At 38.6% G+C, this 23367-nt stretch overlaps 2 pseudogenes; both read right to left on the bottom strand.

Moving 5' to 3' along the window:
* Positions 1 to 13734: 13734 nt before the first annotated feature.
* Positions 13735 to 22923, bottom strand: LOC129647276 (structural maintenance of chromosomes protein 6-like; annotated as a pseudogene).
* Positions 13958 to 15575, bottom strand: LOC129647987 (eukaryotic translation initiation factor 3 subunit M-like; annotated as a pseudogene).
* Positions 22924 to 23367: the final 444 nt, after the last annotated feature.

Raw genomic sequence — 23367 nt, 5'->3', positions numbered from 1 at the left:
CGATACTTTGACTATTTCTACTTGTGCCTAGTAGCCCTCTTGTCGGATCTACCCCTTTATCCTTTTTAATACCACCTCCTGCTAGGAACTGCTGAAAACATTCTTTCTTTGTGATAATAGTTAAGAAACCCAAAACTCAGCTTGAGTTATTCTTTCTCAAACATGGAATACATCACTCACCAAGGAACTTTTTTTCCTATAATGAAGACCAACATCTGAGAAAAAACCTGAGTTGCTGAAGAGATGTTTTAGACTCTTCCACATGACTGCTGGTACTGGTCAGGATGGCACCAAAACACTGTAATAAAACAGAATATGAGCTTTTCCTGTAACAGTTAGCAGTTCATGTTATTTCTAAGTCAGGTGATTTTTTGATGCTAACATGAAAGCATATTAAACAAGCTGTATGCTTTCCCCAACAGCTATATTTGGTGTGGTTTAATTCATATTTCCTTATTAACTAATGATAGTAAGCACATTTTCATGTGTTTGCCCATGTGTAAATTTTTAATTTTCTAAACAATTTTATTGAGGTATAATGTATGTATAATAAATTATAATATTTAAAGTGTACAGTTTGATAATTTTTACATGTATGCACCAACCAATGAAACCATCACCACAATCAAGATAATGAATACATCTATCACCTCAGAAAATCTCCTCTTCTTTGTAATCCTTCCCTCCTGCTTCTCTGGGCCCCCTCTCCCTTCCAAGACAATCACTAATCTATTTCTGTCACTTGAGATTAGTTTGAATTTTTAGAATTTTATTTAGAAGTTACATGGTAAGTACCTTTTTTTCCTGCTTCTTTCACTCAGTATGATTTTGATATCCATTTGTGTTGCGTGTAGCAATAGTTTATTTCTTTTTGTTGCTAAGTAGCACTTCATTATACTTACATAATCAAAACTTGTTAATATATTTACCTGCTAATGTACATTTGAGTTGTTACCATTTTTTGGCTACTGCAAATAAAGCTACTATGAGCATTTGCAGACAAATTTGTATGGACATATGTGTTATTTCTGTTTGCTAAATACTAAGGAAGGAATGGCTAAGTCATATTTTAGGTATATGCTTGACTTTTTAAGAAGCTTCCAGACTTTTTCCTAAATGGCCAGACAAAATTATTCCGCATGATATGATAAATACTCTATCTGCTGCTGCTGCTAAGTTGCTTCAGTCGTGTCCAACTGTGCGACCCCATAGATGGCAGCCCACCAGGCTCCTCTGTCCCTCGGATTCTCAAGGCAAGAACACTAGAATGGGTTGCCATTTCCTCCTCCAATGCATGAAAGGGAAAAGTGAAAGTGAAGTTGCTCAGTCATTTCCGACTCTTCGCGACCCCATGGACTGACTGTAGCCTACCAGCCTCCTCCGTCCATGGGATTTTCCAGGCAAGAGTACTGGAGTGGGGTGCCATTGCCATCTAGAGAACCCTAAAAACACCAGCACACCACACTATTACAAATAATAAATGAATTCAGAAAATTAGCAGGATACAAGGATAATATACAGAAATCTGTTATATTTCTTTATACTAACAATGAAATATCAGAAAGAGGAAGTTTCAAAAAAATTCTGTTTAAAATTGCATCAAGAAAAAAAAAGAATAACCAAGGAGATGACAGGCTTCCCTTGTAGCTTAGTCGGTAAAGAATCTGCAATGTAGGAGACCTGGGTTTGATTCCTGGGTTGGGAGGCTCCCTTGGAGAAGGAAATGGAAACCCACTCAGTATTCTTGCCTGGAGAATCCCATAGACAGGAGCCTGGTAGGCTACAGTCCATGGGGTCACAGGAGTTGAACACAACTTAGCAACTAAACCAAGGCGATGAAAGACCTGTACACTGAAAACTATAAAACATTGATCAGAGAAATGTAAGACGATTCAAAGGAATGGAAAGGTATCCCATGCTCTCAGATTGGGAGAATTAATACAGTAAAATGACCACACTACCCAAAGCACTCTACAGATTTTATGTGATCCCTATCAAAACATCTGGGGCATATTTCACATAGAGAAGATAATCCCAAAATAATATGGAACCACAAAAGACCCAGAATTGCCAGAGCCATCCTGAAGAAGAAAGCTAGAGGCATAACTAACTCTCAGACTTCACATTATACTACAAAGCTGCGGTTATCAAAACAGCATTCTAGATATAGGGATTAATGGAACAGAATAAACAGCCTAGAAATAAACCCACACACCTATGGCCAGTTAATCTACAACAAAGGAGGCAAGAAAATGCAAGGTAGAAAAGTCTCTTCAGCAAGTGGTGTTGGCAGAGCTGGACAGCTACACATAAATCAATGAAATTAGAAAACTTCCTAGCACCATCTACAAAAATAAATTCAACCTGGTTTAAAGACCTAAATATAAGATGTGACACCATAAAACTCAGAAAAACATAGACAAAACATTCTCAGACATAATTCGTAGCAATATTGTCCCAAGGCAATAGAAATAAATGCAAAAATAAACAAGTGGGACCTAATCAATTTAAAAGCTTTTGCACAGTGAAGGAAACCATCAAAAAAAAAAAAAAAAAAGAAAAGAAAAGGCAACCTACGGAATGGAGAAAATATTTGCAATGATGCAACTGATGGGTTAATATTCAAAATACACACAGCTCATACAAGTGTGTATCAGAAAACCCAATCAAAACATGGGCAGAAGACCTAAATAGACATTTCTCCAAAGAAGACATCCAGATGGCCAATAGGCACATGAATAGATGCTTAACATCCCTAGTTATTAGAGAAATGCAAATCAAAACCACAATGAGGTATCACCTCACATTTGTCATAATGGCTATTATTAAAAAGCCTACAAATAAACCCTGGAGAGAGTGAAGAAAAGTTAACTCTCCTATACTGTTGGTGAGAATGTAGACTGGTGTAGCCACTATGGAAAGCAATATAGAGGTTCCTTAAAAAACTAAAATAGAGTTACCATATGATTCAGCAGTCTCGCTCCTGGGCATATACCTGGAAAAGATGAAAACTCTTAATTTGTGAAGAGTATCCCAGTGTTCATAGCAGCACTATTTACAATAACAAGACATCAACAGACAGTTGATTTAAGAAGATATAGGAAACATACAATGGGATAGTACTCAGCCATAAAAAAAATGGAATACTGCCTTTTGCAGCAACATGGATAGACTAGAGGATATCATACTAAGTAAAGTAGCTCCAACAGAGAAAGACAAATATGTAATATCCCTTATATGTGGAATCTAAAAAAAATACAAATGAATCTATAAACAAAACACATAGACTTACAAACAAGCTTACGGTTACCAAAGGGAAGAGGAGGATTAGGAGTATGGGATTAATACATACAAACTGCTGCTGCTGCTGCTAAGTCACTTCAGTCATGTCCGACTCTGTGTGACCCCATAGACGGCCTCCCACCAGGCTCCCCCATCCCTGGGATTCTCCAGGCAAGAACACTGGAGTGGGTTGCCATTTCCTTCTCCAATGCATGAAAGTGAAAGTGAAGTCGCTCAGTCGTGTCGGACTCTTAGCGACCCCATGGACTGCAGCCCACCAGGCTCCTCTGTCCATGGGATTTTCTAGGCAAGAGTACTGGAATGGGTTTTCGTTGCCTTTTCCAACATACAAACTACTACACGTAAAATCAATAAACAACAAGGATTTATTGTACAACACGGAACTATATTCAAAATCTTGGAATAATATATGATGGAAAATAATCTGAAAAAAATAGATCTATAACTGAATCACATTGTTGCACACCTGAAACCAGACACCTGAACCGGACGTGGAACAACTGACTGGTTTAAAATTGGGCAAGGAGTATGACAAGGCTATATATAGTCACCTTGCTTATTTAACTTATATGCAGAATGCATATGCATGCTAAGTCGCTTCAGTCGTGTCTGGCTTGGTGTGACCCTCTGGAATGTAGCCTGCCAGGCTCCTCTGTCCATGGGATTCTCCAGGCAAGAATACTGGAGTGAATTGCCATGCTCTTCTCCAGGGGATCTTCCTGACCCAGGGATTGAACTCAGATCTCCTGCACTGCAGGCAGATTCTTTACTGTCTGAGCCACTAGGGAAGCCCTATATGCAGAACACATCATGTGAAATGCTGGACTGGATGAATCACAGGCTAGAATGAAGATTGCTGGAAGAAATATCAACAACATCAAATATGCAGATGATACCACTCTAATTGCAGAAAGCAAAGAGGAACTGAAAAGCCTCTTGATGAAAGTGAAAGAGGAGAGTGAAAATGTTGGCTTGGAACTCAACATTCAAAAAACTAAGATCATGGCATCTTGTCCCATCACTTCATGGCAAATAGAAGGGAAAAAGTGGAAGCAGTGACAGATTTTATTTTCTTGGGTTCCAAAATACTGCAGACACCGATTGAAACCATGAAATTAAAAGACACTTGCTCCTTAGAAGGAAAGTTATGACAAAACTAGACAGTGTATTAGAAAACAGAGACATCATTTTGCTGACAAAGATCTGTGTAGTCAAAGCTGTGGTTTTTTTTCCAGTAGTCATGTACAGATGTGAGAGTTGGACCATAAGAAAGACTGAGTGCTGAAGAATTGATGCTTTTGAACTGTGGTGTTGGAGAAGACTCTTGAGAGTCCCTTGGACTGCAAGGAGATCCGACCAGTCAATCCTAAAGGAAATCAACCCTGAATATTCATTGGAGGGACTGATGCTGATGCTGAAGCTCCAATATTTTGGCCACCCAATGTGAAGAGCTGACTCATTGGAAAAGCCCTCATGCTGGAAAATATTGAAGGCAAAAGGAGAAAGGGGTGGCAGAGGATGAGATAGTTGTATAGCATTACTCACTCAATGGACATGAATTTGAGCAAATTCTGGGAGATGGTGAAGGACAGAGGAGGCTGGTATGTGCAATCCATGGGGGTCACAAAGAGTCAGACACAACTTAGTGACTGAACATCACCACCTGAAACTAACACAATATTATAAATCAACTATAGTTTTTAAAAATGTAATTTCTGTGGACAAAAATGAAAAAAATTAATCTGCAGACTCATGACTGCTTTCCAGCATATTCATGGGTATACCTACCAAGGGCCAGCTCTTTCTAAACCTCATTTTGTCAGCTATGTGTGTTACTGTCATTACATAATTTATTTATTAAATTAATCCATGAAACAATTAAAAAGGAAAGTTCGATTTTACTATTAAAAAGGTTATATACTTTCAAAAGACTTGCTATAATCAGGTCACTAAAAATTACTGTCAAATAAGGAGTGGATAAAGAAGCTGTGAAAGATTGAGAGATGTCTTAGCCTTGGGTTCCCTCAAAAATAGAGCCTGGGGCTTCCCAGGTGGCTCAGTGATTAAAAAAACTTGCCTGCCAATGCAGGAGACAGGTTCAATCCCTGATCAGGGAAGTTCCCACACGCCACAGAACAACCAAGTCTGTGAATCACAACTACTGAAGCCCATGCTCTGGAGCCCATGTTCCACAACAGGGAAAGCACTGCAGTGAGAAGCCTATCACCGCAACTAGAGAAAAGACACAGCGACGAAGACCCACCTCAGCCAAAAATAACTAAATAAATGCTTTAAAAAACAGAGCTTAAAACAAAGCTTATGTGCTGCTTCTGCGATAAGGAGTGACATCCCTGCAGGAATGAGGGGTAGGAGGAATGAAGGAGACACAGAAAGAAACCTAATATCAAGCTGGCTAAGAGCAACTAAATGCTTCATCTCATGAATCAACTTCTGAGAAGTCACAGAAACCCCTGAGGCAGTAGGTGAGGGCAAGATGGGGGGAAATGGATAATAATTTATCCTCCCAGTTCTTATCATCTGCTACTCTTCAAAGCTCACACTCAGCACATCATTCCCATGAGTTTGCAGACTGCACAAGGCTGAGTTCACCTTGACATCAATGGGCAGGAAGCAAGGGAACTCAGAACAACACGATATGAGTGAGGTTGTTAGGCAGGCTGTGCCAGCACAAAGTCTGCAAGAGTCCATCCACACAGAATGGTGATGGGAGCAGTGGCTGGAACAAGAGAGGAGTGAGGCCAAGAGAATCTGATTTTGCACGGAGTGTCTTTCTAAAGGGGGAATTGAAAAAAATGGAAGGATTCTGAACTCAGATTTCTCCACGTGTGTCTCTGAGTTCTGGTCTGCTTTAAAAATACCATTTCTGGAATTTGAGTCAGTTGTAGTGAGGTGTATGAACCTAAAGCCCATTACACAGAGTGAAGTAACTCAGAAAGAGAAAAATATCATATATTAGCACACATATTTGGGAATCTAGAAAAATAGTACTGATTAACCTATTTACAGAGAAGAAATAGAGACACAGACATAGAGAACAGACTTGCGGACAGAGCAGGGGAAGGAGAGGCCAGGAGAAACTGAGAAAGTAGCTCTGACGTGCATACACTGTTTGTGTAAGATAAATAACCAGCAGGAGGCTGCTGCACAACACCGGGAGCCCACCGATGACAGAGAGGCATGGAATGGGGAAGGAGGGCGGCAAGAGGGGATATATGTATAGTTATGACTGATTCACGTTGATGTATGGCAGAGACCACCACAACATCGTAAAGCAATCATCCTCCAATAAAAAATAAAAATAAATAAATAAAAATACCGATTCTGGAAATGATATCTGTGAGTGTGGTCTATGTCAGAAAGATAGCAGAGAACACCAATTAGCAAAATCAAACCTAAAGGAAACTTCCTGGCCTTCTATAAAAGATAGTTCAATGAATGTGTACCCTTTTATGTTTTAAGTTGGAATAAAATGTTTGCAAAGTGTGTATATATCTTTATACAATGACTTCCTTTTTAATTAATAGACCAGTCTTCCTCAATAATGTCAGATAACAGAATTTATTTATTCTTTCTAAAAGATTAAGCCTTGATTAACTTTTAATTAATTAATTTAATTAGGATTGAGTTTTGGATAGTTCTTTAATTTTTACAGTTGAGAGATACTGATTTTTTTTAATTGAAGTATCATTGACTGACATTGTTGTGTTAGTTTCAGGTGTACAGCAAATTGATTTAGTTACACATATATATTCTTTTTCAGATTCTTTTCCATTACAGGTTATTATAAGATACTCAATATAGTTCCCTGTGTAGCACAAAGGATATTGATCTTTTAATAACAGTTTTATTATGTATTTACTCTTTGCAGGACTTCCCCTGTGGTCCACTGGCTAAGACTCCGCGCTCCCAATGCAGAGGGCCCTGGTTCAATCCCTGGTCAGGAAACTAGATCCTGCATGCCATGCAACTAAAACCTAGTGCAGCCAAATAGTCTTTTTAAAAAATCACTGTTTGAAAGTATACAAGTCCGTGATTTTTAGTATATTTACAAAATTGTGCAACCATCATCACTATGTAATTCAAGAACATTTACATTACCCCAAAGAGAAGCTCTGTCTACATTTGCAGTAATTCCCGTTCTCCCTTTTACCCTGTCCCTGGTGATTATTGCTCTACTTTCTGTCTCCATGGAGTTGCCTTTCTGGACTCTAATAGGTAACGGCAAAATAGTGCCTGTGATAGAGGCTTGTATGGCTTTCTGAGCAATTATTAACTTTTTCTGTCTCAGAATCTATCTTAGAATTTTGATAATGTGTTATGATAAATAACTGTTACCCATTTTAAACTTAGTAGACTACACAGACATGTCTAAAAATGCTTTTGAGTCATTGCAGGGACGTGCCTGCTAAATAAGGACTGAAACATTAAGATACAGCAACTTTTGTGGCTGTCTCCTAAGTTTGATCATTGAACTCATTAGGTGCTCTGTCTTCAAAGAACAGCATTGTTAATTGTACTTTTACCTGCTAGAAGAAACGTATGTTAGACCAGACAGTGTAGTTAGTAATAAAATGTCCATGTCAATGAATAGTAAAATTACATACAGATTAATGAAATAAGACTTTGTGTATCTGCTGATATTAATCTAAAATTCTGATGAGGGGAAATGCTATATTTAGGTGAATTCAAGAGTGAATATTCACTGACAGTCATTCTAATAAACAGTATCAGTTGGGATATAGTACTACAGTTAATACCTAGGACTTTTACTCACCTTTGAAGTTTTCAAAAATATATTGGTGCTCCAAGGAGAATCAACAGATTAAATATTAGAAAGGAGGAGAATTTGCCAAATTTTTTTTTTTTTTAGCAGCAAAATAGTACAGACTCATGAAAGAGCAGTAGGGAATGTCCTTAATGGAGTAGGATCCAAGGTGTTGGAAGTGGCTGGAAATGCTCCATTTGGGATAGGACTGTGTTAGTATATGACTAAGGAGAAGAAACCTGGGAGTCACAGTTCACTGAAGTTCCTGGGCATCAAAGTCCTCATCACAAAGGAAGGAGCTTATTTTGAAGTGGTCTCTGAAGGTGTCTCTCCCAAGTTTGGGTCTGTATTTCAAGAAAGGAGTCTAGATCTCAGCATCACTTAGATGTGCTGTAAGAGGGTAACTACCTCACCATCCCACTGCTGGCACAAAAGTTTACAAACGTTCAAAAGTAAGAAGTAAATCTCTCATCCGCTTTCTGAGTCTGTTTCTGGGCTGTCTCTTTCTAATCCTTATCTTTTATGTTTGAAGCTACAATCAACATGGAATTGATTTTTGCTTATGGTTTGAGATGGCAGGGTGTCTCTTTTCTTTCCCTTTTCATAGGAAAATCTAATCCATCACCACTTTTGCAGTGACACCTTTGTCATAAATCAGGTGTCTATATATGGCCTCTGCTCCATTCTGTGATCTATTTGTCAATGTTTTCACCAATATCATACTGTATTAACTAGATTTACATCTTAATATTCAGTAGAGTTTGTCCTCACACATTTTTCACAGGAGTGCATGGTTAGTCTTGACCCTTGACATATTCTTTATCCTTCCACTTCAGAAAAAGTGAAAGTCGCTCAGTCATGTCCGACTCTTTGTAACCCCATGGACTATACAGTCCATGGAACTCTCCAGGCCAGAATACTGGAGTGGGTAGCCTTTCCCTTATCCAGGGGATCTTCCCAACCCAGGGATTGAACTCAGGTCTCCGGCATTGCAGGCAGGTTCCTTACCAGCTGAGCCACCAGGGAAGCCCAAGAACACGGGAGTGGGTAGCCTATCCCTTCTCCAGTAGATCTTCTTGACCGAGGAATCAAACTGGGGTCTCCTGCATTGCAGGTGGATTCTTTACCAACTGAGATATCAGGGAAGCCCGTTCCACTTCAGAATCTACCTGTCAATTCCACAAAAATTAACTCATTGCAATTTTGATTGGGACCACATTGACTCTACAGGTAAACCTAGGGAGGAATGACATCTGTACTAATTTGAATCTTCTAATACATCAAAAGAGTATATCTTTCCATTTATTTAGATCATTTTCAATTTCTCTAAAAATGTTTTTAGGTTTTCTGTAAAGAGGTATTCCACATCTTTCTTTAGATTTATTGTAGGTGATTGGTATGTTTTAATCCTATTGTAAATGGTATCTTTTTAGATTTCATTTTTTAATGGTTTTATGCTCAACAAGGACAATTTCATTGACTTTTGCATGACAATCTGTATCCTGTAAATTTGTTAACTCACCTAATCATTCTTTTTATTTATCTATTTTTATTTTTGGCTGTGCTGGGTCTTCACTGCTGTATGCTGGCTTTTCTCTAGTTTTGGAGAGTAGGGTTACTCTATTGCAGTGCATGGGTTTCAGTAGTTTTGGATCCCAAACTGTAGAGTGCTGGCTCAATAGTTGTGGCACTCAGGCTTAGTTGTTCTGCAGCATATGGGATCTTCCCGGACCATGGATTGAACCCGTGCCTCCTGCATTGGCAGATAGATTCTTAACCACTAGACCACCAGGGAAGCCCTCACCTAATATTTCTAGTATCAATCTGTGGATTTAATTTTCTAAGAATGCAAAAGATTCAATTTTATTTCCTCTACCTTTAACCCTGTTATCTATTTTTCTTGCCTTATTGTATTAGATAGGACTTTCAGTATATTCCTTGTTTCAGAGTGAAATATTTCACTATTAAGCACTGTTTCCTATAGTTTCGTTTTTCCATAAATGTGTACTTACATACTAAGTTGCTTTAGTTGTGTCCAACTCTGTGTGACCCTATGGCCTGTAGCCCACCAGGTTCCTCTGTCCATGGGATTCTCCAGTCAAGAATACTGGAGTGGGTTGTCATTCCCTCCCCCAGAGGATCTTCCCAACCCAGGGATAGAACCCGCATCTCCTGCGACTCCTGCATTATAGGTGGATTCTTTATTACTGAGCCACCAGGGAAGTCCCTTTCTCATAAATACCCTTTAACAATTTAAAGATGTTTCCTTCTATCTATAGTTTGCTAAGAGTTTTTTTTTATACCTACATATAGAATTTTATCAATGCTTACAGTATTAAAATAATCATAAGTTTTCCTCATTTCTCCTGTTAACATGGTGAATGGCATTGATTAATTTTTTATGTTGAAACAGTCATATTCCTGAAATAGAGTCAACTTAGTTGTGTTATATCCTTTTATATTTTGCTGGATTCAGTTAGTTTGTTTAATAAAAACCTTAACTTCTAAGTAGGATATATTAATTTGCAGTATCCCAATGTTTTTGTTGCAACAAGTAGAAAATAAAATGGATAAATTGCAAATTTATATTTGTAAAGCTATCAGAGAGTTGAGGAGCAAAGAGGAATGGGTAAACTAAAATTCTGCAACAGTAATAACCAATCCTAGGTGAACAAGTGATTGTCTTTTTTTTTTCCTCTGGTGGGCTTGATTTAGGCGGGGAGGCTGTACTAGAAGAAAAAGAAGCCAGCAGAATTTTTGACAGTCACACAGAGCTGGTGTGACCAATTAGAAACTGGGAAAGCCCAAGTGCAAGGCTAATTTGCCCCTGAGACATTTCCTGAGGGTGATGTGAGGCTGGGTGCTAGTCAGAAAGGCAGGTTTTCATCTCCATTGTCTTGTGGTGCGTAGGGGAAAAAGCCTACAGGGGATAAAATCCTACTAGAGGCTTTCACAGATTCACAACTAGGCTCTCCCTCAGGTTTCTGTCCATGGGTGTGTAGCTTGCTGTGCTTAGTCATCAGTCGTGTCTGACTCTTTGCAACCCTTTCGACTGTAGCCCACAAGGCTCTGCTCTCCATGGGATTTCCCAGGCAAGAATACTGGAGTGGGGTGCCATTTCTTTCTCCAGGGAATCTTCCCAACCCAGGAAAGAACCCCGGTCTCCTGTGTCTCCTGTTGAGCCATTGGGGAAGCTCAGCAAGTTTGCTAAGTGCTGCCATAACAGACTACCACGGACTGGGTAGTCTAGAAAAGTTTATTTTCTCACCATTCTAGAAGCTAGATGTCCAAGATCCAAGTGTCAGCAGGGTTAGGTTTCTATACTGTCTATTTCCTTGGCTTATGGATGGTGGTCTCCCTGTCTTCACACGGCCTTCTTTCTGTGTGTGAGTCTGTGTCCTAATCTCTTCTTATAAGGACACACACTTATAAGGGCTCACACTGATGAACTCATTTTAACCTCTTTGAAGACCCTCTCTCCAAATATGGTCACATGCTGATGACTGAGAGTTAGGACTTCAGCATAAGAATTTGTGGGGGGTGGTCAGGCGGGGCAGGGGGAGGCACAATTTAGTCTCTAACAATGGGGTTGGACACTAAAGAGCTAAATTCAAACATGAAGAACAGAGCTACAGGGCTGAGGAAACAGAGATTAAAGAAACTCTCAGTTAGAAGCTCTGAATCAATTCAATCACTGATTGGATTGAGGTGATCTGTTCTGCAATCTATCTGCCTGAGGAAAGTATGAGCTGGAGCCTTCTTTTATATACAAAGTCTGTCATATAATAAAATACTATTAGACATGTAAAGAAGGAAAAGGTGACCGATGACAAAGACAAAATACTAATAATAGAAGCAAACCCTTCCTTTCATTGAGAAGGTTTTAAATTGCAGATGCAATTTTGAGTTATTGAATTACCTGGTTTCTTCTTGTATCAATTTTGGAGAACTGGGCCTTGTTAGAAATGTATTCCTTTCATCTAATTTTTCAAAGTTATAAAGTCTCATAATATCCTTTTGAGATCTTTTAATATCTAAAAGATTTGTAATAATGGTAACCACAGGTAAAGCACCAAAAAGTTCAGTTCACTGCTGATCCAAGCTGTGGTAAGATGAGATGTTTTCTGTTTTTTCCTGTTCACTCTCATAAGAAGTTTATTATGGTCATTCAGTTCAGTTCAGTTCAGTCACTCAGTTGTGTCCAACTCTTTGCGACCCATTGAATCGCAGCACGCCAGGCCTCCCTGTCAATTACTATCTCCCGGAGTTCACTCAAACTCATGTCCGTCGAGTTGGTGATGCCATCCAGCCAACTCATCCTCTGTCATCCCCTTCTCCTCCTGCCCCCAATCCCTCCCAGCATCAGGGTCTTTTCCAATGAATCAACTCTTCGCGTGAGATAGCCAAAGTATTAGAGTTTCAGCTTCAGCATCAGTCCCTCCAATGAACACCCAGGACTGATTTCCTTTAGGATGGACTGGTTGGATCTCCTTGCAGTCCAAAGGACTCTCAAGAGTCTTCTCGAACACCACAGTTCAAAAGCATCAATTCTTCAGCGCTCAGCTTTCTTCACAGTCCAACTATCACATCCATACATGACCACTGGAAAAACCATAGCCTTGACCAGACGTACCTTTGTTGGCAAAGTAATGTCTCTGCTTTTCAATATGCTATCTAGGTTGGTCATAACTTTCCTTCCAAGGAGTAAGCATCTTTTAATTTCATGGCTGCAATCACCATCTGCAGTGATTTTCGAGCCCCCAAAAATAAAGTCTGACACTGTTTCCATTGTTTCCCCATCTATCTGCCATGAAGTGATGGGACCAGATGCCATGATCTTCGTTTTCTGAATGTTGAGCTTTAAGCCAACTTTTTCACTCTCTTCATTTTTCAAAGAACTCTCTTTTAGCTGGGGCTTCCCAGGTGGCATTAGTGGTAAAGAACCAGCCTGCCAATGCAGGAGACATAAGAGATGCAGGTTCTATCATTGGGTCAGGAAGATTCCCTGGAGGAGGTCATGGAAACCCACTCCAGTATTGTTGCCTGGAGAATCCCATGGACAGAGGAGCCTGGTGGGTCACAGTCCATAGGGTTGCAAAGAGTCGGACACAGCTGAAGGGACTTATCACACAGCACACATCATTTAGCTGTGTTGATTCTTTCCATCAAATGTATGTTTTTATTGCATGAATTTCTGCTTTTAGCTTTATTTTATCCTTCTTTCACTTTCTTTGGGTTTTATTTCTGCTATTTTTCTTTCTTTTTTTTGTTTCCAGGTGCTCAAATTTTTAATTCTTACAAAATATCATAGAAATGAACCCAAACCAAACAGATATGTACATGAATGTATGTACAAAATTTTACTTCTAAAAAGAAAACTTAAAATAGGCAGTTAAAAAAAAAAAGATTTAAAACCAGTACTATGAAATTGATTTTTGTAAAGTAATTTTAATTTACTGATTGTAGTTGGTTTTCTAGGCTTATTTATATATTTTATTCTGGTAAGATGCATAAAAGAGTTTTTTATTTTAGAATATTTTTGGTTTCATTTTATTTCATCAAATAGTCCTGAATTTTTTTCCCTTTGCAAATCTTTCAACATGAGGACACGGCATCTAAGTTACAAATCAACTTTTGTCTTGTTCCTATTGAGTTACAGGTGAGAAAGGCAATGTGATTTATCCTCTTTCAGGATCAGACATTCAAAGAATTCTCAGTCTGTCAGTTTACTTGACAGACGTGAGCTTGTGCTTTGAGGGGTAAGCAAGATAAATTGAAACACTGGGAATCTGCTGTCTTGAGTATCATATTCATTATGTCCTTTAGTTAACTGTATCATGTAGAACATCAGACTTGTCCAGCCATCTGAACGGAGATTCAGCAATGGACCATAGGGAAAGAATGAAACAAGCCATGGGAAAAACAAAAACAAAAACATTCACCTCTGGATAAGGCCTTGCTGTTATAGAAAGGAACTTTGTTTCTCTCCCCAGGCGGAATTGATACAGTAACAGTGTCATTCTTGTGGACAAAATTCATTTTTCCATAAATAGGCTGGCTGAGATAAATTGTCAAAGTACAATTTGTATTACAAAGACCTTCTAAATTATTGATTTGCTTTGTATCTATGAGTTCTTGTTTCTTCTAGTAATTTAATAAACCTTTCAAAAGTCTTTACATTATTACCTAGATCAAGATATGTTTCTCACGCTTCTCAGTACTGCCTCATTATTTCCTCGTGATCTCCAAAACTAGCATGTTCAGCCTGTATCTTTTGTCTTAATCTATTCATTTCCTTGTCTAAATTTTTTTTTCAGATTTCAGCCTATGTTTTACTATGATTTAGATTTTCCAAAAAGAACAAAATTATACAGAGTAAAAATTCAGGTGTCAGAAAGACTCAAAAGGCTGTTTTTCATTTTGTTCAAGTCTTGTTTCCAGGCATTGTGTCATAGAGTTGTTGGCATTGTTGTTTTCCAAATGTCCGATGTGTGCTATGACTGACAACTACTTTTCTCTGGGTTTGATCACTTTTGTAGTAGACCATTTTAGTTCTTACCACATCAGTAACAAATGCTTCAATATCATCAGCTCCAATTTGAAGATCTTGTTGCATTGTGTCAAAAGAAATTTCTTTATTTTCCACTGCCATTCCCATAAAATAAGCAGTCTCATTTTTGCCATATTCTGTTCATGTAGTAGGCCAACTGAATCAATGAAGTCTTTATCATTCTGATGAAATGACATATGATGCTAATTTAGCACTCACAAAAACGGTTAAAAGATCATGCATAAGCTCGCCTTTCAAAAACGTGACTGGTTTTAAAGTAAGAAGATGATCAGAAAGGAATGCATTTGGATCTTAAATGCTTGCACAATATACCTGTGGGCATCAACTCGAGCCTGGGAAGCATTGTCCTGCATGTAACTGCCTAACAATTCCACCATAACTTTTGATGCGGCATCACTTTTCTTACAAGCCGCAAGTGCCTCATGATGTAGTCTTAAAAGAGTGTGTGTGTGTTTTTTTTAAGTGGTGAGGTTCCAGTCAGAAATCCATTTTCTAACTTGATCCAGCTCAGTTGGAATATACTGGATGGCCCCACAAGAGGCTGCAACTATAGTGAGGCTGTATATCTTACAGGAGTATTCTTATCCATCCCATGGAAAAGATTGCTTAGCAACTGTAGTCTCAGAGATGGACGTTCACCTTCCTGAAATCTGACCAGTTTCTCACACAGGCTTTGAATCAGAACTTCCTGCTTATCTGGTTCCAGGATCAACAGGGGGATACTGTGCTGTTCATCACAATTTCAAGGACTTTATCATCTTCCTTCAGACATACATCACTGGCTTCAATAATTTGAGCTAAATCTACATGAAGTCCACCTTTAGAGTTCTCTTATGAAATTTCAGCTCCTTTAGATTTCAAATAAGCGCGAAGCTCAGCAACTTGACCTTCCTCACTGACGTCGCAACGCAGGAATGCTCATGGTGAAGGCCCCGCGCACTGTGGACATTCCGCTGGCTAACCACGATGACAGCTAAACTTTTTTTCTTCTATTTTCTCTGGGCAGATTTATCTTCTTTTTTCTCCTCTAGTTCTTTTTCTTTCCTATCTAGTTTTCACTTATTTTTTTCAAAGTATCCAGAGGACTTCCCTGGTGGTCCAGTGGTTGACTTTGTTTTCCAGTGCAGGGGATGTGGGGTCAATCCCTGGCCAGGAGCTAAAAATCTCAGATACCCAGAGGCCAAAAAAACAAAATGTAAAACAGAAGCAATATTGTAACAAATTCAATAAGGACTTTCAAAATAACCCACATTGAAAAAAACCTTTCAGTTCAGTTCAGTTCAGTTGCTCAGTCATGTCCGACTCTTTGCGACCCCATGAATCGCAGCGCACCAGGCCTCCCTGTCCATCACCAATTCCCAGAGTTCACTCAGACTCTCATCCATTGAGTCAGTGATGCCATCCAGCCATCTCATCCTTTGTCGTCCCCTTCTCCTCCTGCCCCCAATCCCTCCCAGCACCAGAGTCTTTTCCAATGAGTCAACTCTTCCCATGAGGCGGACAAAGAACTGGAGTTTCAGCTTTAGCATCATTCCTTCCAAAGAAATCCCAGGGCTGATCTCCTTCAGAATGGACTGGTTGGATCTCCTTGCAGTCCAAGGGACTCTCAAGAGTCTTCTCCAACACCACAGTTCAAAAGCATCAATTCTTCGGCACTCAGCTTTCTTCACAGTCCAACTCTCACATCCATACATGACTACTGGAAAAACCATAGCCTTGACTAGACGGACCTTTGTTGGCAAAGTAATGTCTCTGCTTTTGAATATGCTATCTAGGTTGGTCATAACTTACCTTCCAAGGAGTAAGCATCTTTTAATTTTATGGCTGCAGTCACCATCTGCAGTGATTTTGGAGCCCCGAAAAATAAAGTCTGACACTGTTTCCACTGTTTTCTCCATCTATTTCCCATGAAGTGATGGGACCGGATGCCATGATCTTCGTTTTCTGAATGTTGAGCTTTAAGCCAACTTTTTCACTCTCCACTTTCACTTTCATCAAGAGGCTTTTGAGTTCCTCTTCACTTTCTGCCACAAGGGTGGTGTCATCTGCATATCTGAGGTTATTGATATTTCTCCCGGCAATCTTGATTCCAGCTTGTGTTTCTTCCAGTCCAGCATTTCTCATGAGGTACTCTGCATATAAGTTAAATAAGCAGGGTGACAATATACAGCCTTGACATACTCCTTTTCCTATTTGGAACCAGTCTGTTGTTCCATGTCCAGTTCTAACAGTTGCTTCCTGACCTGCATACAGATTTCTCAAGAGGCAGGTCAGGGGTCTGGTATTCCCATCTCTTTCAGAATTTTCCACAGTTTATTGTGATCCACACAGTCAAAGGTGTTGGCATAGTCAATAAAGCAGAAATAGATGTTTTTCTGGAACTCTCTTGCTTTTTCCATGATCCAGCGGATGTTGGCAATTTGATCTCTGGTTCCTCTGCCTTTTCTAAAACCAGCTTGAACATCAGGAAGTTCACTGTTAACATATTGTTGAAGCCTGGCTTGGAGAATTTTGAGCATTACTTTACTAGCATGTGAGATGAGTGCAATTGTGCGGTAGTTTGAGCATTCTTTGGCATTGCCTTTCTTTGGGATTGGAATGAAAACTGACCTTTTCTAGTCCTGTGGCCACTGCTGAGTTTTCCAAATTTGCTGGCATATTGAGTGCAGCACTTTCACAGCATCATCTTTCGGGATTTGAAATAGCTCAACTGGAATTCCATCACCTCCACTAGCTTTGTTCGTAGTGATGCTTTCTAAGGCCCACTTGACTTCACATTCCAGAATGTCTGGCTCTAGATGAGTGATCACACTATCATGATTATCTGGGTCATGAAGATCTTTTTTGTACAGTTCTTCTGTGTATTCTTGCCACCTCTTCTTAATATCTTCTGCTTCTGTTAGGTCCATACCATTTCTGTCCTTTATCGAGCCCATCTTTGCATGAAATGTTCTCTTGGTATCTCTAATTTTTCTTGAAGAGATCTCTAGTCTTTCCCATCCTGTTGTTTTCCTCTATTTCTTTGCATTGATTGCTGAGGAAGGCTTTCTTATCTCTTCTTGCTATTCTTTGGAATTCTGCATTCAGATGCTTATATCTTTCCTTTTTGCTTCTCTTCTTTTCACAGCTATTTGTAAGGCCTCGCCAGACAGCCATTTTGCTTTTTTGCATTTCTTTTCCATGGGAATGGTCTTGATCCCTGTCTCCTGTACAATGTCACAAACCTCCGTCCATAGTTCATCAGGCACTCTATCTATCAGATCTAGGCCCTTAAATCTATTTCTCACTTCCACTGTATAATCATAAGGGATTTGATTTAGGTCATACCTGAATGGTCTAGTGGTTTGCCCTACTTTCTTCAATTTAAGTCTGAATTTGGTAATAAAGAGTTCATGATCTGAGCCACAGTCAGCTCCTGGTCTTGTTTTTGCTGACTGTATAGAGCTTCTCCATCTTTGGCTGCAAAGAATAGAAAAAAAAAACTTTAAAAATATTTAAAGTATCCAAGCATTCTTTTTGTTTTGCTTCACAATGCCATTTCTCTTGTTTTTGGTTAGCCACTTCAGAATCAGCAAGGTTTAATTCATCTTTAAGTGGATCTGCTACTGTTTAATTTTCAGTTTAATTACAGCATACTTGTTTTCTGCTTCTTATTTCAGACTTTTAAGAGGCTCCATGCTTTCTTTTGTTGTTCCATATTTTTCTCAACAATTTTCATTTTCATTTTATTTTCTTGAACTTCATCTTCCGAGGTTTCAACATCTACAGACTAGGATTCTTTTATATTCTCAAGTTCCTACATTTTAGAAAGAGTTTTTCTTAATTTCATCCTAACACTTTACAATCTAGTTGGCAACTTCTAAGAAAACTTTCATTGTGTTTAATATACTCTTCAAGAATAGACAAGTGTTGCTGAAAATTTGTTATCTGGGCTTATGTATTTTCAACCTTCTTCTCCAAGTCAGTTTGAAATAAATCCACATTTCTGCTTAGAAACTCAAGTCTTATTTTCAAGTAAATAATAACATCCCACAAAGACTTGATCACCATCAGCAGTAAAAGCTACAATTTTCGGGTAGCTTTGGGACTGCATTACTGCACAAGCTACGCAATTATTTTTGATTAGTAGCACTGTCTCTATATCTCTCATGTCAGTTAGACTATTTGTAACAACTGCATTTTCTATTTCTATAGCTGTCAGAACGGTTGGAAACTGGATGATAAGCAGCTCTATCTAACACCATACGTCTTATTCCCAAACTCAGAAACTATTGTCTGTGGCTGTGAGGTCCCTAGTGAATAAAACCTTTTCATCCGTGCCTGAAGCGTTCTTTCCTCAGCATGATTATGGCAACAATAGGCTTGCGGAAGTCCTTTAAGCAAGATTCAATAGCTAGAGCAAGCTCAGCGTCCCCAGGATGAATGAAAGAGCCTGAAGAGCCGACAGGTTTATAGGTAAAATGTCCACTTCAATAAGCATCATCTCTGGCTTCAAGAAGAGTCAGAACATGAGGGCCAAATCCTTTTAGTCAACCGTTATTACTTTCTTTCAGTTGCCTCTGATTATATAGCTCAGTATATACTTCACATCTCATTCTTCTCCCTAAATTCTGGTATGTTTCCTTTGGCTTGCTGAAACTGTTCAATCTCTTGGTTGACTGAACTTCTTTGAACCTATAAGGCCTTTACACTCTTTTCTTATATATATATAATTTTTATTCAAATATAGTTGATTTAAAATGCTGTATTAGCTTCCATATCCACTTTTTTTTAGATTCTTTTCCCATATAAGTCATGTTGGGGTTTTGAGAAGAATTCCCTGTGTTGTCCAATAGGTCCTTATTAGTTATCTATTTTATATATAGCAGTGTATATATGTCGGTCTCGATCTCCCAGTTTATCCTTCCTCCATTTCCCCCCAGTAACCATAAATATGTTTTCTACATCTATGACTCTATTTCTGTTTGGTAAATGAGTTCACTTGTACCATTCTTCTAGATTCCTCATCTAAGCGATGTCATACGATATTTGTCTTTGTCTGATTTACTTGACTCAGTATGACTAGGTTACACTCTTTCTTTAACCAAGGTAATTTTTTTGCCTTTCAGCTTAAGTTCCAAAGATTGATTGTACCTTTTTTTTTCAGTTCTTCAATTCTTTTGAAAAGCTGCTCATCATCTTTCTTTAATGTTCTATACAGATTTGGATTTTTTTTAGGGAATGATTGTATAAAACTTTAGTTTCATTATAGGCTCTTTTCTTAGGAGTAACATCTATCTGCTTTCAATACTATACATTCTGGTGTTCATGCATTTGTCTCTTCACTAATATTTTCTGTTTTATCTTGAATATCCTTGTATTTTTTTTTTCTGCTTCATTAAGTTTGACCTGTTGGTCTTCATTTTCCTGTCAAGTCTAGCAGCAGGATCTTCTCTAATTTTTATATTATCTTCCATAGCATTCCATTGTTTTTCTGTTTAATTGATCACTGCCCAAACCATTTCATGTTTCAAGAATCTTAAATTAGTCTTCAATGTACTTAAACTAGCAGTACTTTGAAAATATTCTTCTTTCTCTAAATACTGGTGGTTTAGTTCAATAAATTACTCTTCCTTGATCTATCTACTCCTTGTTCTTTCTTTTGTTTCCATAATGTATAAATAACCTTCCTTCATCTGCTCAAGTTGGGTTGCTCTCATGGAGAATTTATATTTGTTTCCCTCAGTTTAGACAGCTATAACTGGTTGCTTATCTCTTGTGTTAAACTGAAATGAGATTATCCACCTGTATGTTGAAATGATCAAGAACTACAATCAGTTCTTCTTTCCTAGTAGAAGCCACGGTTCGTGATTCACTTTTTAGTTTGTAAGACTGACTTTCTTTTCTGTCCATGCTGCTGGGATGTCACACAGCTAGAGTCACCAAACACATTTGGCATCACCTCCACTGTTTCTTGAGAAGGCAATGGCACCCCACTCCAGTACTCTTGCCTGGAATATCCCATGGACAGAGGAGCCTGGTAGGCTACAGTCCATGGGGTCGCTAAGAGTCGGACACGACTGAGCGACTTCACTTTGACTTTTCACTTTCATGCATTGGAGAAGGAAATGGCAACCCACTCCAGTGTTCTTGCCTGGAGAATCCCAGGGACAGGGGAGCCTGGCGGGCTGCCGTCCATGGGGTCGCACAGAGTCGGACACGACTAAAGTGACTTAGCCACTGTTTCTTAATGTTATTGAGATAGCTGCTGAGTTCCATTGTTGCCAATAATAAAGCTGATATTAGAACCAAATTTAAAAGGTCTAAGTATCAAACGACACTTGAAGTTTCTTAGCTAAATACTCTCAATTGTCCTAATTTCTGCTGCAAAGTAGAAGTGTCATTAGTGAGAGAAACTGTACATTCATTTTCCTCACTTTATGTAAATCCCCCAACTCTTGAGAGAGAAGAAATTTTCTTCCTCTCTTTAGCCATCAAGTCTCAGACAAGTTAGAGTGTCCTCAAGGAACCGATAGGAGGGACTGTCATGGTACAACCAGATATGAAGGCCACCCTGAGGATGTCTGGGCCTTGCCTGGCCTCCTCCGGCCCACGAGCAACCGCGTGCCTGCTCCACGGCGCTCTGCACCTGCCTCTGCTGTTTTTCTAATCTCATGAGAAATTTTTAGACCGTAAGTTTCTCCATCTTCCTTCTTTCCTAATATGTGGATTTTATGTGCTGTAAATATCCCTCTCAACATGGCTTTTGCTGCACCTCACAACTTGTGACAGGTGGTATTTTCAGTGTTACTCCATTTAAAATATTTTCTAGCACCCTTATGATTTTTTGCTTGAACAATGGACGATTTAGAGATGTGTTTCTTAATTTACAAATGTGTGAATTTTCTACTGATAATTTTATTTCTAGCTGACTTCCACTGTGGTCAGAGAATATGCTCAGTATTATTTCACTTTGAAATTTGTTGAGACTTGCGTTGTGGTCCAGCTTTTGGTCAGTTTTGCCTTAATTTTCCATGTAGACTTGAAAAGTTCTACTTTCCCCTGGAATTTGCCTATTCATTCCTGGTACTTTCTTGTGGCTTGTTTATCTTAGTGGTGAGTTCCTTTAGTTTCTTTTTTGAAATATTAAACTGTGAAGTATAACATGCATTGTGGGAAAAAAGCATAATTCAAAAAATAACCACAAAACAACCACATAACCCATCCTCCAGGTCAAGAAATAGAATATTATCAGCACTCGAGGAGCCCACATATGTGTGCCTTTCTGATCACAGTTCTATCTATCCCCCAGGATATAACCATCATCCAATGACTTGTAGTAATTTCCTTGCTTTTCTTTATAAATGTACCACCTTACTACCTCTGTGTGCATTTTTAAACATAAGGATTTACTTTTGCCTCTTTTTAAACTTAAAGTATATAATCACATTGAATGTACTGTTTTGTATCCTGCTTTTTTTTTTTAACTCAACATTAGGTATGTAAGATTTGTTTATGTATCTCCAACTTATTCCTTTTGCCTGCATTTTAGTTGATATTTATTACTGTATAATATTCAGTTGTACCAAAATTTTATTTATCCATTCTGCTGTTGGTGGCTTTTGGGTTACTTCCAGTTTGGGCCAATTAATAACAATACTCCTGTGAACATTCTTATACATATATTCAGATGCACATCTGCATGTATTTCTCTAAGGTATAGATCTTGAATTTAAATTGTTGGGCTGGGGTTACAAATATGTTCAACTTTATTGGATGCCACATGATATTTTCAGGAAGATGATACTAATTTACATCTCACCAACATTGTTTGGATGTTCCTATTGTCCCGGTTTTCTCTCCAACACTTAATATTGTCAGACTTTTATTTTTCTAATCTGATAGGTGTGTAGCCCATTGTAGTTTTAACGTGTACTTCCCTAATTACTAAGGATCATGTTTATTGATCATTTGGATATCACCTTTTGTATAGTACCTGTTAAAGTCTTACCCATTTTTCTATTTGACTGTTTCTGCTATCAGTTTGTAATAGTAATGCTCACTAGGCTTTGCTGATTATACGTACTGCAAATACCTTCTCATGACCTTTCTTTTTTTATTCTAATAATACCTACCAATAACTAAAAATACAGTCTTTTGAGGAACAAAATTTCTTAATCTTAATGTGGTTAAATTTATCAGTCTTTATTTTGTACTTGCAATTGTTTGCATCATCTTTTATAAATTCTTTACTGTCTGGGGGCTGTGATATACTCTCCTCCATTCTTTTAAGAGCATTATAGTTATGTCTTATTTAGGTTTTAATCCACCTGGAACTTATTTTTGGGTAGCCAAAGAAACCATCATTCTGGGGTCACTTCAGGGTCTTGGCTCAGTTCGTTCTTTTCAATCTTCTACTGGCCAAAGCCCCAGTATCCTGATAACAGTGTTACTACTATCATCATTTACCTCAGAACAACTCTAGTTTTATTTTGATTTTTGGAACGAGAGGGTCTTCAGAAACCTCCCCGATCTCTTGAGAGACCAACAATGCCTCAAAGAGTTGGGTCCTATCCAAGGTCTAGTTGTTCCTTAGCAGAAGGAGGGCCTCTGTGCACCTAATCAGTCATAACACCATTCGGAAGTCCTTAATAATATGTTTGCATATTGTTCCAAATCCATACATATAAAGAATTTTCATTCTTTTAAAAGGCTGCATAAGGATCTA

The sequence above is a fragment of the Bubalus kerabau genome, chromosome 3 (assembly GCF_029407905.1).
Source record: "Bubalus kerabau isolate K-KA32 ecotype Philippines breed swamp buffalo chromosome 3, PCC_UOA_SB_1v2, whole genome shotgun sequence".
NCBI lineage: Eukaryota > Metazoa > Chordata > Mammalia > Artiodactyla > Bovidae > Bubalus > Bubalus kerabau.
Note: the sequence above shows the minus strand (reverse complement) of the source record. Positions and strands in the feature narration are given on the sequence as shown.